Source organism: Salvelinus alpinus, chromosome 16 (genome assembly GCF_045679555.1).
Source record: "Salvelinus alpinus chromosome 16, SLU_Salpinus.1, whole genome shotgun sequence".
NCBI classification, from domain to species: domain Eukaryota; kingdom Metazoa; phylum Chordata; class Actinopteri; order Salmoniformes; family Salmonidae; genus Salvelinus; species Salvelinus alpinus.
This window is the reverse complement of record NC_092101.1, coordinates 30,713,548-30,729,438: the sequence shown is the minus strand read 5'-3', so window position 1 is coordinate 30,729,438 and position 15,891 is coordinate 30,713,548. Positions and strand designations below refer to the sequence as shown.

At 40.6% G+C, this 15,891-nt stretch overlaps 1 pseudogene; it reads left to right on the top strand.

Annotated features, from left to right (window-relative positions):
- Window positions 1-10,924: 10,924 nt before the first annotated feature.
- Window positions 10,925-14,714, top strand: LOC139540610 (thiamine transporter 1-like; annotated as a pseudogene).
- Window positions 14,715-15,891: the final 1,177 nt, after the last annotated feature.

The following is a 15,891-nucleotide window of genomic DNA, read 5'->3' as shown; positions in this document are numbered from 1 at the left end:
ATGTTCAAAGAATTAGACTGATCCAATTAACCATTGCATTTCTGTTAAAAATTTTGTGTCAAGACTGCCCAAATGTGCCTAATTTGTTTATTAATAACTTTTCATGTTCAAAACTGTGCACTCTCCTCAAACAATAGTATGGTATTATTTCACTGTAATAGCTACTGTAAATTGGACAGTGCAGTTAGATTAACAAGAATGTAAGCTTTCTGCCAAGATCAGATATGTCTATGTCCTGGGAAATTTTCTTGTTACTTACAACTTCATGCTTATTGCATTAGCCTATGTTAGCTCAACCGTCCCGCAGGGGACCCACCTATCCTGAAGAATTTCCTTAGGGCTAGCCCCCTTTTTTCTCAATTTCCGCCTGAATGACATGCCCAAAGTAAACTGCCTGTTGCTCAGGCCCTGAAGCCAGGATATGCATATAATTAGTACCATTGGAAAGAAAACTTTTAAGTTTGTAGAAATGTTAAAATAATGTAGGAGAATATAACACAATAGATATGGTCGGAGAAAATCCAAAGAAAAACCAACCAGAATTTTTTTTTGAGAGAGACCACCCTCTTAGAATGGCAAGTATAAGGTCATACTGAAAATTAGCGCCCTGGATGCAATTCCTATGGCTCCCACAGGGTGTTAGCAGTCTATGTTCAAGGTTTCAGGCTTGTAACTTCAAAAACAAATAAGAAATATTAGTTTTAGTACAGGGACACAGTCTTGTTAATTCGTGTTCGGGCGCGCTATGAAGACAGGACACACCTGCTAAAATTGTTTTCCTATTGAACATAGTTCTTTCCGTAAGGAATATTATAGTTTGATTACAAACCGACACTACATGTTATAGCTGGGACCCTTTGGATGACAAATCAGAGGAAGATTTTCAAAAAGTAAGTGAATATTTAATCGCTATTTGTGAATTTATGAAACCTGTGCCGGTGGAAAAATATTTTGACGTGGGGCGCCGTCCTTAAACAATCGCATGGCATGTTTTCGCTGTATTAGCTACTGTAAATCGGACAGTGCAGTTAGATTAACAAGCGTTTAAGCTTTCAACCGATTTAAGACACTTACATGTACCTAAATGTTTAATATCCATAATTTTTATGATTATTTATTTGAATTGCGCGCCCTCCAGTTTCACCGGAAGTTGTTCCGCTAGCCCAGCAACCTTTATCTTTTGTAACCATACCAAACATAACATACCATACTTTTGCCCTCAGAACAGCCTCAATTCATCGGTTCATGGACTGCAAGGTGTTGAAAGCATTCCACAGGGTTGGTGGCCCACAGTTGGTCAAGATGGCTAGATGTCCTTTGGGTGGTGGACCATTGTTGATACACATGGGAAACTGTTGAGCATGAAAAACCCAGCAGCATTGCAGTTCTTGACACAAACCCGGTGCTCCTTGCACCTAGTACCACACCCCTTTTAAAAGCACTTAAATGTTTTGTCTTGCCCATTCACCATCTGAATGGCACGCATACATAATTCATATGTAAATTGCCTCAAGGCTTAAAAATAATTCTTTAACCTGTCTCCTCCCCTTCATCTAAACTGATTCAAGTGGATTTAACAAGTGACATCAATAAGGGATCATAACTTTCACCTTGATTCACCTGGTCAGTCTATGTCATGGAAAGAGCAGGTGTTCTGAATGTTTTGTATAGTCATTGTATAAAGTGATCTGTGCATTTCAGCAACAGCATAAATAGACCAATTTCACTTTTGCATGTCAAAAGCCAAATGACCACGGCTGCACATGCTGCCACTATTTTTTATTTAATTTAATTGTATTTATTTTTATTTCACCTTTAATTAACCAGGTAGGCCAGTTGAGAACAAGTTCTCATTTACATCTGCGACCTGGCCAAGAACAGCAAGGCAGTGCGACAAAACCAACAACACAGAGTTAACACAATAGAAAAAATAATAATAATCTATGTACAGTGTGTGCAAATGTGGAAGAGGTAGGCAATAAATAAGCCATAGAGGCGATATAATTACAATTTAGCATTAATACTGGAGTGATAGATGTGCAGATGACGATGTGCAAGTAGAGATACTGGGGTGAAAAAGAGCAAGAGGTTAAGTAATAATATGGGAATGAGGTAGTTGGGTGTGCTATTTACAGATTGGCTGTGTACAGGTACAGTGATCGGTAAGCTGCTCTGACAGCTGATGCTTAAACTTAGAGATTTTTGCATTTCGTTCCAGTCATTGGCAGCAGAGAACTGGAAGGAAAGACGGCCAAAGGAAGTGTTGGCTTTGGGGATGACCAATGCAATATACCTGCTGGAGCGCGTGCTACGGGTGGGTGTTGCTATGGTGACCAGTGAGCTGAGATACGGTGGGGCTTTACCTAGCAAAGACTAATAGATGACCTGGAGCCAGTGGGTTTGGCGACGGATATGTAGTGAGGGCCAGTCAACGAGAGCATACAGGTTGTAATGGTGGGTAGTATATGGGGTTTTGGTGACAAAACGGATGGCACTGGGATAGACTACATCCAGGTTGCTGAGTAGAGTGTTGGAGGCTATTTTGTAGATCACATCGCCGAAGTCAAGGATTGGTAGGATAGTCAGTTTTACGAGCGTATGTTTGGCAGCATGAGTGAAGGAGGCTTTGTTGCGAAATAGGAAGCCGATTCTAGATTTCATTTTGGATTGGAGATGCTTAATGTGAGTTTGGAAAGAGAGTTTACAGTCTAACCAGACACCTAGGTATTTGTAGTTGTCCATATATTCTAGGTCAGAACCGTCCAGAGTAGTGATGCTCGTCGGATGGGAGGGTGCGGGAAGCAATAGGTTGAAGAGCATGCACTTAGTTTTACTAGCATTTAACTTCTCTGCGCTACGGATCCCTTTAGCGGGATCATTTTCCTAAACAACCGCTGAATTGCAGGGCGCAAAATATTACTAACAATATTTATAATCACGCAATCATGCAATCGCCATTTGGGTTGCGCGTTATGTTCAGAAAACTACAGCCTCGTTCCGGTCCTGAAAGGCAGAAGAAGATTCCCAAACGTATCAGATTCAGAATTATTACTAAAAATATTTATAATCATGCAATCACAAGTGAAATATACCAAAACACAGCTAAGCTTGTTGTTAATCCACCTATCGTGTCAGATTTTGAAAATATGCTTTGCAGCGAAAGCAATCCAATCTTTTGTGAGTGTATCAATCAATGCTACAACAGCTAGCCCCAAATTAGCATGGTCACGAAAGTCAGAAAAGCAATAAAATTAATCGCTTACCTTTGATAATTTTTGGATGTTTGCACTCACGAGACTCCCAGTTATACAACAAATGTTATTTTTGTTCGATAAATATTACTTTTATAACAAAAAAACGCCATTTGGGTTGCGCGTTATGTTCAGAAAACCAAAGCCTCGTTCCGTTCGACAAAAATTCCAAAAAGTATCCGTAATGTTCGTAGAAACATGTCAAATGTTTTTTATAATCAATCCTCAGGTTGTTTTTACCACTTCTCTCTCCCGGATCCGGGATCCTCCTCATCAAAAAAGCTGACTAGCATAGCCTAGCCTAACGGGACAGGGATATCATATAATATAATTTTCATGAAATCACAAGTCCAATACAGCAAATGAAAGATAAACATCTTGTGAATCCAGCCATCATTTCCGATTTTTAAAATGTTTTACAGCGAAAACACAATATGTATTTCTATTAGCTAACCACAATAGCCAAAGACTCAACCGCATATTTTCACCATGTTTCTACCGCATAGGTAGCTATCACAAAACCGACCAAATAGAGATATAATTAGTCACTAACCAAGAAACAACTTCATCAGATGACAGTCTTATAACATGTTATACAATACATTTATGTTTTGTTCGAAAAATTTGCATATTTGAGGTATAAATCATAGTTTTACATTGCAGCTACCATCACAAATAGCACCGAAGCAGCCAGAATAATTACAGAGAGCAACGTGAAATACATAAATACACAGATAAAGAAATTTAAAAAGTCACTTCCGGGTTAGATTTTCTCAGGTTTTCGCCTGCAGAATCAGTTTTGTTATACTCAAAGACAATATTTTGACAGTTTTGGAAACTTTGGAGTGTTTTCTATCCGAATCTGTAAATTATATGCATATTCTATGATCTGGACCTGAGAAATAGTCTGTTTACCTTGGGAACGTTATTTAAAAAAATATATAATAATAATATGACCCCTAGCGTCAAGAGGAGCAGTTGGAGGCCACGTAAGGGGTGTTGTATGGCGTTGAAGCTCGTTTGGAGGTTTGTTAGTATAGTGTCCAAAGAAGGGCCAGATGTATACAGAGCGGTGTCGTCTGCGTAGAGGTGGATCAGAGAATCACCAGCAGCAAGAGCGACATCATTGATATATACAGAGAAAAGAGTCAGCCTGAGAATTGAACTCTGCGGCACCCCCATAGAGACTGCCAGAGTTCCGGACAACAGGCCCTCCAATTTGGCACACTGAACTCTATCTGAGAAGTAGTTGGTGAAACAGGCCAGACAGTCATTTGAGAAGCCAAGGCTATTGAGTCTCCCAGTAAGAATGCGGTGATTAACAGATTCGAAAGCCTTCGCCAGGTCAATGAAGACGGCTGCACAGTACTTTCATTTTATAGATGGTGGTTCTGATATCGTTTAGGACCTTGAGCGTGGCTGAGGGGCACCCATGACCAGCTCGGAAACCAGATTCCATAGTGGAGAAGGTACGGTGGGATTCGAAATGGTTGATGATCTGTTTATTAACTTGGCTTTCAAAGATTTTAGAAAGGCAGGGCAGGATGGACATAGGTCTATAACAGTTTGGGTCCCTTTGAAGAGGGGGATGACCGCGGCAGCATTCCAATCTTTGGGGATCTCAGACGATATAAAAGAGACGTTGAATAGGCTACTAATAGGGGTTGCAAAAATTTCGGCGAACAATTTTAGAAAGATTGTCTTGCCCATCTGATTTGTAGGATCCCGATTTTTCAGCTCTTTCAGAACATCAGCTGTCTGGATTTGGGGGAAGGAGAAGCGGGGGTGTTTTGGGCAAGTTGCTGCAGGGGGTGCTGAGATGTTGGCCGGGTTAGGGGTAGCCAGGTGAAAAGCATGGCCAGCCGTGGAAAATTGCTAATTGAAATTATCGATTATCGTGGATTTATCGGTGGTGACAGTGTTTCCTATCCTCAGTGCAGTGGGCAGTTGGTAGGAGGTGCTCTTATTCTCCATGGACTTTACAGTGTCCCAAAACATTTTGGAATTAGTGCTACAGGAAGCAAATTTCTGTTTGAAAAAGCTAGTCTTAGCTTTCCTAACTGACTGAGTATATCGGTTCCTGACTTCGCTGAAAAGTTGCATATCGTGGGGGCTATTCGATGCTAATGCAGAACGCCACAGGATGTTTTGTGCTGGTCAAGGGCAGTCAAGTCTGGGGTGAACTGTGGGCAATATCTGTTCTTAGTTCTACATTTTTTGATTGTGGCATGCTTATTTAAGATGGAGAGGAAAGCACTTTTGAAGAGCAACCAGGCATCCTCTACTGATGGGATGAGGTCAATATCCTTCCAGGATACCCGGGCCAGGTTGATTAGAAAGGCCTGCTTGCAGAAGTGTTTTAGGGAGCGTTTGACATCAATGAGGCATTGATCGCTGAGATCCTGGTTGAAGACAGCAGAGGTGTATTTAGAGGGCAAGTTGGTCAGGATGATATCTAAGAGGGTGCCCATGGTTATGGATTTAGGGTTGTACCTGGTAGGTTCCTTGATAATTTGTGTGAGATTGAGGGCATCTAGCTTAGATTGTAGGACGGCCGGGGTGTTAAGCATGTTTAGGTCACTTAACTTCTAATGGCTGAAGGGGCAATATTGAGTAGCTTGGATGAAAGGTGCACAGAGGTGCCCATATTAAACGGCCTCCTCCTCATTCCCAGTTGCTAATATATGCATATTATTATTCAAATTGGATAGAAAACACTCTGACGTTTCTAAAACTGTTTGAATTATGTCTGTGAGTATAACAGAACTCACATGGCAGGCAAAAACCTGAGAAGTTCCACTTCCTGTTTGTATTTTTTCTGGGGGTGCCAATTTTCAACCAAGCTCTCATTGAAATCACAGAGAGATATTGATGAGTTTTCACTTCCTACGGCTTCCACTAGATGTCAACAGTCAATAAAACTTTGTCTGATGAATCTAATGTGAAGGGGGGCCGAAGGAGACAGGAATTAGTGAGCTCTGGCAGGAGGTGATCACGCATTGAACACGCGCGTTCACGTGAGAGTCAGCTCCGTTCCATCGGTCAACTGAAGTCGATGAAATTCTCCGGTTGGAACGTTATTCAAGGTGTATGTTAACAACATTCTAAAGATTGATTCAGTACATCGTTTGACATGTTTCTACTGACTGTAACGGAACTTTTGGACATTTCGTCACGTTATAGTGGACGGTAGTGGACGCGCTTTGGGTTTGGCGTTTGGTAAACATGTCCAAAGTAGCTAATTTGACATAAATAACGGACATTAACGAACAAATCAAGCATTTATTGTGGACCTGGAATTCCTAGGACTGCATTCTGATGAATTCATCAAAGGTAAGGAAACATTTATCATGTATTTTCTGGATTCTGTTGAGTCCAACATGGCGGCTAATTTGGCTATTGTTCTGAGCTCCGTCTCAGATTATTGCATGGTTTATTTTTCCGTAAAGTTTTTTTGAAATCTGACACAGCGGTTGCATTAAGGAGAGGTATATCTATAATTCCATGTGTATAACTTAAGTATTATCATCTATATTTATGATGAGTATTTCTGTTGAAACGATGTGGCTATGCAAAGTCACTTGATGTTTTTGCAACTAGTGAATCTAACGCGTCAATGTAAACTGATTGTTTTTTATATAAATATGAACTTAATCAAACAAAACATGCATGTATTGTGTAACATGAAGTCCTATGAGTGTCATCTGATGAAAATAATCAAAGGTTAGTGATTAATTTTCTCTATTTCTGGTTTTTGTGAAAGCTATATTTCGCTGGGAAAATGGCTGTGCTTATTTGGTTTTGTGGTGACCTAACAATCGTTTGTAGTGCTTTCGCTGAAAAACATATTTGAAATCGGACACTTTGGTGGGATTAACAACAAGATTACCTTTAAAATGATATAAAACAAATCTATGTTTGAGGAATTTTAATTATGAGATTTCTGCTTTTTGAATTTGCGCCCTGCATTTTCACTCGCTGTAGTCATATCATCCCGGTAGCGGGATGGCAGCCATAAAAGGTTAAAGGTTCCAATTTATGAAGTTTTTTTAACCTCTCTAGGGGTGTAACGGTGTTCCTCCTCCTCTTCATACGAAGAGGAGGAGTAGTGATTCGACCAAGGCGCAGCGTTGTGATATGACATGATATTTATTTAAACAAGACGAAAACAAACTATACTTGACTAACTAACAAAACAATAAACGATGTAGACTGACCTGAACGTAAGAACTTACATGTAACACGAAGAACGCAAGAACCGGGAAAACAGACTACACAAAAACCGAACGAACAAACATACCGAAAACAGTCCTGTGTGGCGCAACATACACAGACACAGGAGACAACCACCCACAACAAACAGTGTGAAAACACCTACCTTAATATGACTCTCAATCAGAGGAAATGACAACCACCTGCCTCTAATTGAGAGCCATATCAGGTCACCCTTTAAACCAACATAGAAACAGAAAACATAGACTGCCCACCCAAACTCACGTCCTGACCAACTAACACATACAAAACTAACAGAAAACAGGTCAGGAACGTGACAAGGGGGTGTGGGACGATAGCGTCCCACCTGGCCAATATCCAATGAAATTGCAAAGCACCAAATTCAAAAACAGAAATACTCGTTATAAAAATTCATAAAACAAACAAGTGTTATACATCGGTCTAAAGATGAACTTCTTGTTAATCCAACCACGGTGTCAGATTTCAAAAAGGCTTTACGGCGAAAGCATACCATGCGATTATCTGAGAACAGCGCCCATCAGACAAATCATTACAAACAGTTACCAGCCAAGTAGAGGAGATACACAAGACAGAAATAGCGATAAAATGTATCACTTACCTTTGATAATCTTCATATGGTTGCACTCACAAGACTCCCGTTTAGTCAATAAATGTTTGTTTTGTTCGAAAAAGTCCCTCTTTATATCCAAAAACCTCTGTTTTGTTTGTGCATTGTGTTCAGTAAACCACAGGCTCAAAGGCAGTCACAACAGGCAGACGGAAAATCCAAAAAGTATCAGTAAAGTTTGTAGAAATATGTCAAACGATGTTTATAATCAATCGTCAGGTTGTTTTTAGTCATAACAATCAATAATATTTCAACCGGACAAAAGCGTCGTCAATATAAAAGGAAAACAAGAAAGACGTGCTCTCGGTCGTGCACATGAAAATCTCTGGGACACTGCAGTGTCCACTCATTCAGAGTGATCTTACTCCCTCATTTTTCAGAATACAAGCCTGAAACAATTTCTAAAGACTGTTGACATCTAGTGGAAGCCATAGCAAGTGCAATTTGAGTCCTAAGTCAATGGAATATGTACCCACCTCCAGGATGGATTTTTCTCAGGTTTTTGCCTGCTATATCAGTTCTGTTATACTCACAGACATAATTTTAACAGTTTTGGAAACTTTAGAGTGTTTTCTATCCAAATCTACCAATTATATGCATATCCTAGCTTCTGGGCCTGGGTAACAGGCAGTTTACTTTGGGCACGCTTTTCATCCGGAGGTGAAAATAGTGCCCCATACCCTAGTGAAGTTTTAATCAATTAGTATATTTGAGTTTAACCCCAATATTTGTTATGTCTTTTCTGATGGATTAAACTGAAATTGCTGTCACATTGGTATGAAGAGATTCGGGAAGCAGGCGCAGGAATGCGTAACAGTTTTTTTTTATTGAGCCCAAATTACGGCGTGCTGAGTAAAGGCACGGGGACGAAGACAGAACAAACACTTAACAAAAACACAGGGTTGAAACCCAAACAAAAGAGCGAGGAGTACCTCGAATAAATAACACACGCGCACAATGATTATTAACACACGGGATGAGACCCGTAATCATCTGCGCAATCCACAAGGGCACGAAAGCCCAAACCACACAGCACAGGTACTCACACGCACCAACGGACAATGTAACAATAATGGATAGCCCATTGGAAACCAAAGAGCACACTTATACAAGTACTAATCAGTGGGAATAGCGAGCGGACAGGTGTGTGTAATGAAAGTTCCGGGCGGATCCATGACAATTGCAACCAACTTTCTATGACTTGTTTAAAAAAGAACAATATTTTGGAGACTATTTATTTTTCAGATAATCTAAAGTGAGCGAGAAAAAGGCCCTTCCTGAACATGGGGTGAGACATTGTTACTCATTTGTAAATAAAGCCAGTTTGTTATTTAGAGTGATTTATTTCTGGTTTTAGAGGGAGAGAAACCAAAAGCCTACCACCACTTCATAGGTCTCCCAGTCATGGCTGGCATGGGTATTGAACTGGCATCTGTAGCAAAGCAGTTTGCGCTGTGATGCAGTGTCTTAGACCACTGCGCCACACAGACACTGGAAAATGTCAGTCGTTGGGAGTAGGCTACAGTACTACAGTAAGAGCAAAATAATCCGAACATTTCCACACCCTAAATGTAGTCTAAGTTTCTCATAGAATAAAAACCTTAGAGTAACAACAGTTTTAGTAAGTGATACTGATGAGTAGTAACAAAAAAATAAGCATACTTTTACAGGTGTGTGCGTGCAGGACAGAGGAATAGCAATTCATACACTATTGTTCTAAATTCAATCACCTTCTTCATCGTCATTATTCAGTTCATTGAAATTAAATTTTGAAGTCGGGCACAATTATCAGTTTCTATTTGGTTAATGTCAACCATTCATTGTCAGTTAGAGACACAGTAGCGCCTTGAGACTCAAAAGCATAATCAGTGCTCTAACTCCCCCTTGCGCTGGTCTGGAGCAATGAAGTAGTGATGCAGGGTACCGTACAAAACCAAAAATTACCTCTAAATCACGCAGCATAATCACAAAACCTTTAGTTGAGCAACCACTGTAGTAAAAGTAATTCTGTCTCCCTCCATTTAGTATGATGGGCGGGCTGCTGCTGTATCATACTAATTTGGGTGTCCCGGATGTACGTTTACTTTGTTACGTCTAGTCTATGAGACCAGGCTGGACGGACAGACTGAAAGACAGACATGCACACACAAAGGAGAGTTGTCATTCTAAGCATAACGTTTGATTAGCTGACTTCTTTATTACTGTACCTTCCTTAGTACCCCTGTTGACCTGTGAAGGAGTAGAAAAGTATCTCATCCAAGCGCACTGAATCCAATTTCTCCTGCTGGGGGCAATAGGGCTTGAACCCTGCCAATGCTGCTTGCAGCTATATTTCCATATTCAATTCTGAGCTATGAAGTATGAAGGAGGTGGAGGGTGATATATTTATGACCAACACCAACACTTGGACTTCACCCCTGTATTTTTCATCTTAATGTTCCCTGTCTGGGTAGCTCTCCCTCTTCAAACCTCAGGGGGAACAACAACAATGGGAGCAGCCAGGTGACTTTACGGTCAATCTCACCTTGGGCTTATCTCCACCCCCATATCACTGCAAATTAAACAGGCTGAATTAGACTGAGGTCAGTCCAGCCGTGGAGAGACATCCCTGTGGAACAACAAAGAGACGATGGGGTTCTGCTGGGACTGGAGCAGGGAGTGTGGGCCTCACGGCAGAGGCTGGGTGGACCTCACAGTGCTGCTCTGTATCTATGGCTTCTGCTCAATGATGAGGCCCTCTGAGCCTTTCCTCACGGACTACCTCACCGGGCCATACAAGAACCTCACCACCAAACAGATATGGCACATTAACCGTTTATTCATTTATTGATTTAGCTAGAGAATTCATATCACAAATTATATTTTATAATAATGGCAAATGCTTTTATGTTAATTTATTGTTGTATGACATATCCTGCCATTTTCCTTATCTTTCCACAGGTTACAAGGCAAGTGCTCCCAATATGTGCATATTCCAACCTCATCCTACTCAACCCAGTCTTCTTGGTGACAGATATCCTGAGGTACAAGCCTGTCATCGTCCTCCAGGCACTCAACTACATCTTGGCATTTCTGCTGTTCATCTTCAGCTCTGGTGTGGTGTTGACTCAGTGCGCCCTCCTGGGTTGTGTGGTGGCTGAGGAAGGAGAGGAGGACCGAGAGGGGGAAATGAGAGCTCTGAAGAGGTTGGCGGTGGATTGTAAAGAGTGTTACTCCTCTGTGGCCGTGCTGTCCTTCTGTGTGTGGTCAGTCATGGGGAAGTGCGGCTATCACCAGATCACAGGCTACGTGCAGCTCCTCTGGGCATCCAAACAGCCCCAATACAACTTCACAGAATACAATGGAGGGGTAGAGGCTGTCACCACACTCTCAGGTAACATAACGATTCACTATAACACACTCGTCACATGACTCTTGGTAACGCGCTGGAGTTAAACTACATATTATCTTCACTTTCACTCTCCTAACAAATGTTGTTTAACATTGAACAAGAGGACTCTGTATCATCAACTATTACACTTTATACCACTTTTAAGGACATCCAGGACTACACATGCACTACTGTTAAAATTTTTGGGGTCACTTAGAAATGTCCTTGTTTTTGAAAGAAAAGCAAATGTTTTGTCTATTAAAATAACATAAAATTAATCAGAAATACAGCATAGACTGTGTTAATACCGTAAACGACTATTGTAGCTGGAAACAGCAGATTTTTTATGGAATATCTACATATTCCATTATCAGCAACCATCACTCCTGTGTTCCAATGGCACGTTGTGTTAGCTAATCCAAGTTTATCATTTGAAAAGACTAATTGATCATTAGAAAACCCTTTTGCAATTATGTTAGCACAGCTGAAAACTGTTGTCCTGATTAAAGAAGCAATACATCTGGCCTTCTTTAGACTAGTTGAGTATCTGGAGCATCAGCATTTGTGGGTTCGATTATAGGCTCAAAATGGCCAGAAACAAAGAACTTTCCTCTGAAACTCGTTAGTCTATTCTTGTTCTGAGAAATTAAGGCTATCCCATGCGAGGAATTGCCAAGAAACTGAAGAACTCGTACAACGCTGTGTACTACTCCCTTCACAGAACAGCGCAAACTGGCACTAACCAGAATAGAAAGAGGAGTGGGAGGCCTCGGTGCACAACTGATCAAGAGGACGAGCACATTAGAGTGTCTAGTTTGAGAAACAGACGCCTTATAAGTCCTCAACTGGCAGCTTCAATAAATAGTACACGCAAAACACCAGTCTCAACGTCAACAGTGAAGAGGCGACTCCGGGATGATGGCCTTTTAGGCAGATTTTACCCAATGCACAGCATTAATTACACTGGCTAATTACCTGTACGGTCTATTGTCTCCAGATGGCTCAGACCAGCTGGAACTCGTCACAGACAGGCTTTCCTTTGGCTTTTTAGCTCTGAAACGTTCCCTTATATCCCTGGAAACCACAGGCAATTACTGTGTTTAAATTACATCCTGCTTCATGTCTCCACTCTATACATTCTTCCGGTTTACATTTTTATCACAGTTTCTATGTGTTTGACTAAGTAAATTTACATTTGCCGATGTTTGAGGCCCAGTGCAGTCAAAAATGTGATTTTCCTGTGTTTTTTTATATTTCCACACTATGCGGTTGGAATAACACTGTTAAATTGTGAAAATGCCCTTTTAGTGTAAAAGCTGTTTGAAAAGACTGCCTGAAATTTTGGTGGGATGGAGTTTTGGCCTTCCATGGTGACATCACCATGCAGTAAATTAGTTGATACTCCAATAAGAAAGAGAGTTCCAAACTTTTCCGTCAATTACAGCTATATGACAATGAACTTGGCAATAGGAATGTTATTGGAAACAGATTGGTGAAAAGCATGAACCAAGAATGTTTTGCATGAACATGTAATATATTCCTGATATCAAAACCCTTATCCTCTTCACATATGAGTTCTACAAACGTTGGAGTTATAACCATCAGCATAAACTCATCCACTCCAAACAACACACAGTTCATAGAAAGGTCAAAGGGTTCTGTCCTCTCCATCCATTTTGTCTCTAAAATCTCCTGCCAGGATCAAAGGCACGCTCTGTAATACAAATTACCAGGAATGTGTCCCTGCTTATTTCATTTCAATGTATGTAATTATCTGACTCTCATGAAGGGATTAAAGACAACGCTAAGCTATTAGCAGGTCTATCTCATAACCCTCTTCAGATGGAAGGCCTCTCCTTCTCCTTCTCCTCCCCCTCTTTATCCTCCTCTCCTTTTTCTCTCTTCCTCCCCTCCTCTCCTTCTTCAGAATGAGATTAATTCCATCAGGTGAAACTGTACTCTCCTCAGGCCCAGAAATTGATTAAATACATCTCTAATACAGAGAGCGGTCAGCAGTGCTTATAAACCAGCTATTATTGATCTGCCAAGGCGGGATGGGCCAATGAATATAGGCGTTAAGTGGATTAAAACAAGCCCAAGCTAGCTATAGTAGCCTATATTGCGTTAGCATCACAGTGATATGGAGATTATACAGGGTCCTTTCCTTACTTGGTGTTGTCTCTTTCATTGTTACAATTCTGACTTACAGTTTATGTATGGACTACTCTATAGCCCAAAAGAAACATGATCAGTGGTGTATTTGGTTAAGGAATTTTTTACCGCATTCACCTCAGTTCTACCAGATTAGTGAGATTGTATCTACCTGTGTTCCAGGGTCGGCAGCCTCCATAGCTGTGGGCCATGTGGCTCTGGACTGGTCAGTGTGGGGGAGCTGGTCCTGGGTGTGTTTACTGCTCTGACTGCTGGAGTTCTTTACCTGATGGACCTGACCAACAGCATCTGGATCTGCTACGGCTGCTACGGACTCTTCAAAACCATCTACATGGAGCTCATCACCATCTGCACGTAAGAGATATTTCAACTATAGGAAATATCAAGTTTATGGACTAGGCAGTCAATCAATCATTATTTTACTGTACAAAGTAGAATCCTGATAGAGGTGACTATGTCTAATGATTCCCTTTGTGTGTCTCTGTCAGGTTCCAGATAGCCCAAGGCTTGAGCAGGGAGCGCTATGCCCTGGTGTTTGGTGTAAACAGCTTTGTGGGCATAGCCTTGCAGAGTCTTCTCACAGCCATTGTAGTCAACACCAAGATCCTGCAACTCACCATCACCTCACAGGTACAGCAGAGAGAAGTACACTGACTACCACACACACATATACTCACCTCACTGAAATGAAATAATCTTACAAGCAATTACTGACAGTTACAGTTTGCAAGAACATACCGAAACATCAGAAAAAGTGGTAGGTATTGTGTAACTACTTGTACTTTTTAGCTTATAACATAGTAATAACAACAACATGTTGTTAGTACAATGGTCGTTACTGTGTTATAATAATTTTGTAATGTAGCCTAATAAGAGTGTTCCTCTGATCTCCTTCCCCCGGCAGTTCTTGGTCTATGCCAGTTACTTTGCTGCCATGGTCGTGTTGTTCCTTATCAGAGGAGTGTATACTCTTCTCCAGAGCCGATTGATGGAGCTCTGCCCCGCTGAGGGCCTATCAGAGAGAAGAACTGACCTGCCACAAGTCTCACCTCTGGCATGACACTCAAACAAAGGGAAAGAACATACAGCACTGCCACCACACCTAGCCTAAATGGAGAACAAACCTATGCAAAGGATACACAACCACCTGTATTACAATTATTTATGTCCAAGGAGTGCAATATCTGTATTTAGCCACAAGACAGCACTGTAACCTTATGAACATGGCCATTATTGTTTCAAGTTTCCAGCTGACTCTTTACTAGCCTGAGTGCAAGTCTGTTTCTGCCATAGAGATTCTATTCAATTACTAGAGGGACTATGTCATAAACCATTAATGTTCCAGAATGAAGTGAAAATGTCAGCCATATTGTTCAGGGAAAAATCCAAACCAGTCTAATTACAATTAATGTCAGTAAAAGCATAATCCTGAGTTTACTTATGCAGGAAAATAAAAGTAAGGCATGTGATTTATCAGAAATTGTGTAACAGAATTATTGTAAACATAAGATATTGTCATATAATTATAAATACAGTTTTTACATGTATTTCTTGGAATGCGAGTGCTATTATAAGATACAAGTTGCATTTACAACTTGTCTAAGTCCTATCATCAACTGATTTCAGCCAGTGTTTGGCTGTAGATGGACTGCATTGTTTGAATTGAATGTTGGCATATTGGCAGTTAATAAAAAAATGTAATCATTCCTCTGAAACTGTATGGCTAGCTAGCTAACAAAGATACAGTGCAGATAAATTCTTCAAATTATTTTTTTTACAGAATATCTTATCACAGCACTGGCAGTGGTCGATCAAAATGACTGACCTTTATACCATCATAAGAAGGTTCATGTCCATTCTAGTGTTCTAATTCTTAATTACATGGTTTCTGCTTTCTCGCCAACTCCTTCTGGAATTGTAATTTAATGTCAAGTTGAATTACAATGACAATGGGGTAGGCACAAGTAAAATCAGATCTGGGACCAGGCTAACTTTTTATAACATCACTGGAAAATAGTATTTTGAATATGTCTACAGTACCCCTGAAATGTATGTGCCAAACCATATTTGCCATTATATTTCTCTACAATCATGTTGATTAAAGTGACCACATGTTCCAGATTTTCGAGGACAGTAACGCATTGTGGCCCTTTGTCCCTACTCCCGCAACCAAATAATCATGTTCAGCATTTTATCAACAATTTCACACACCACTATTTTTTTTTTTTTTTTTGATT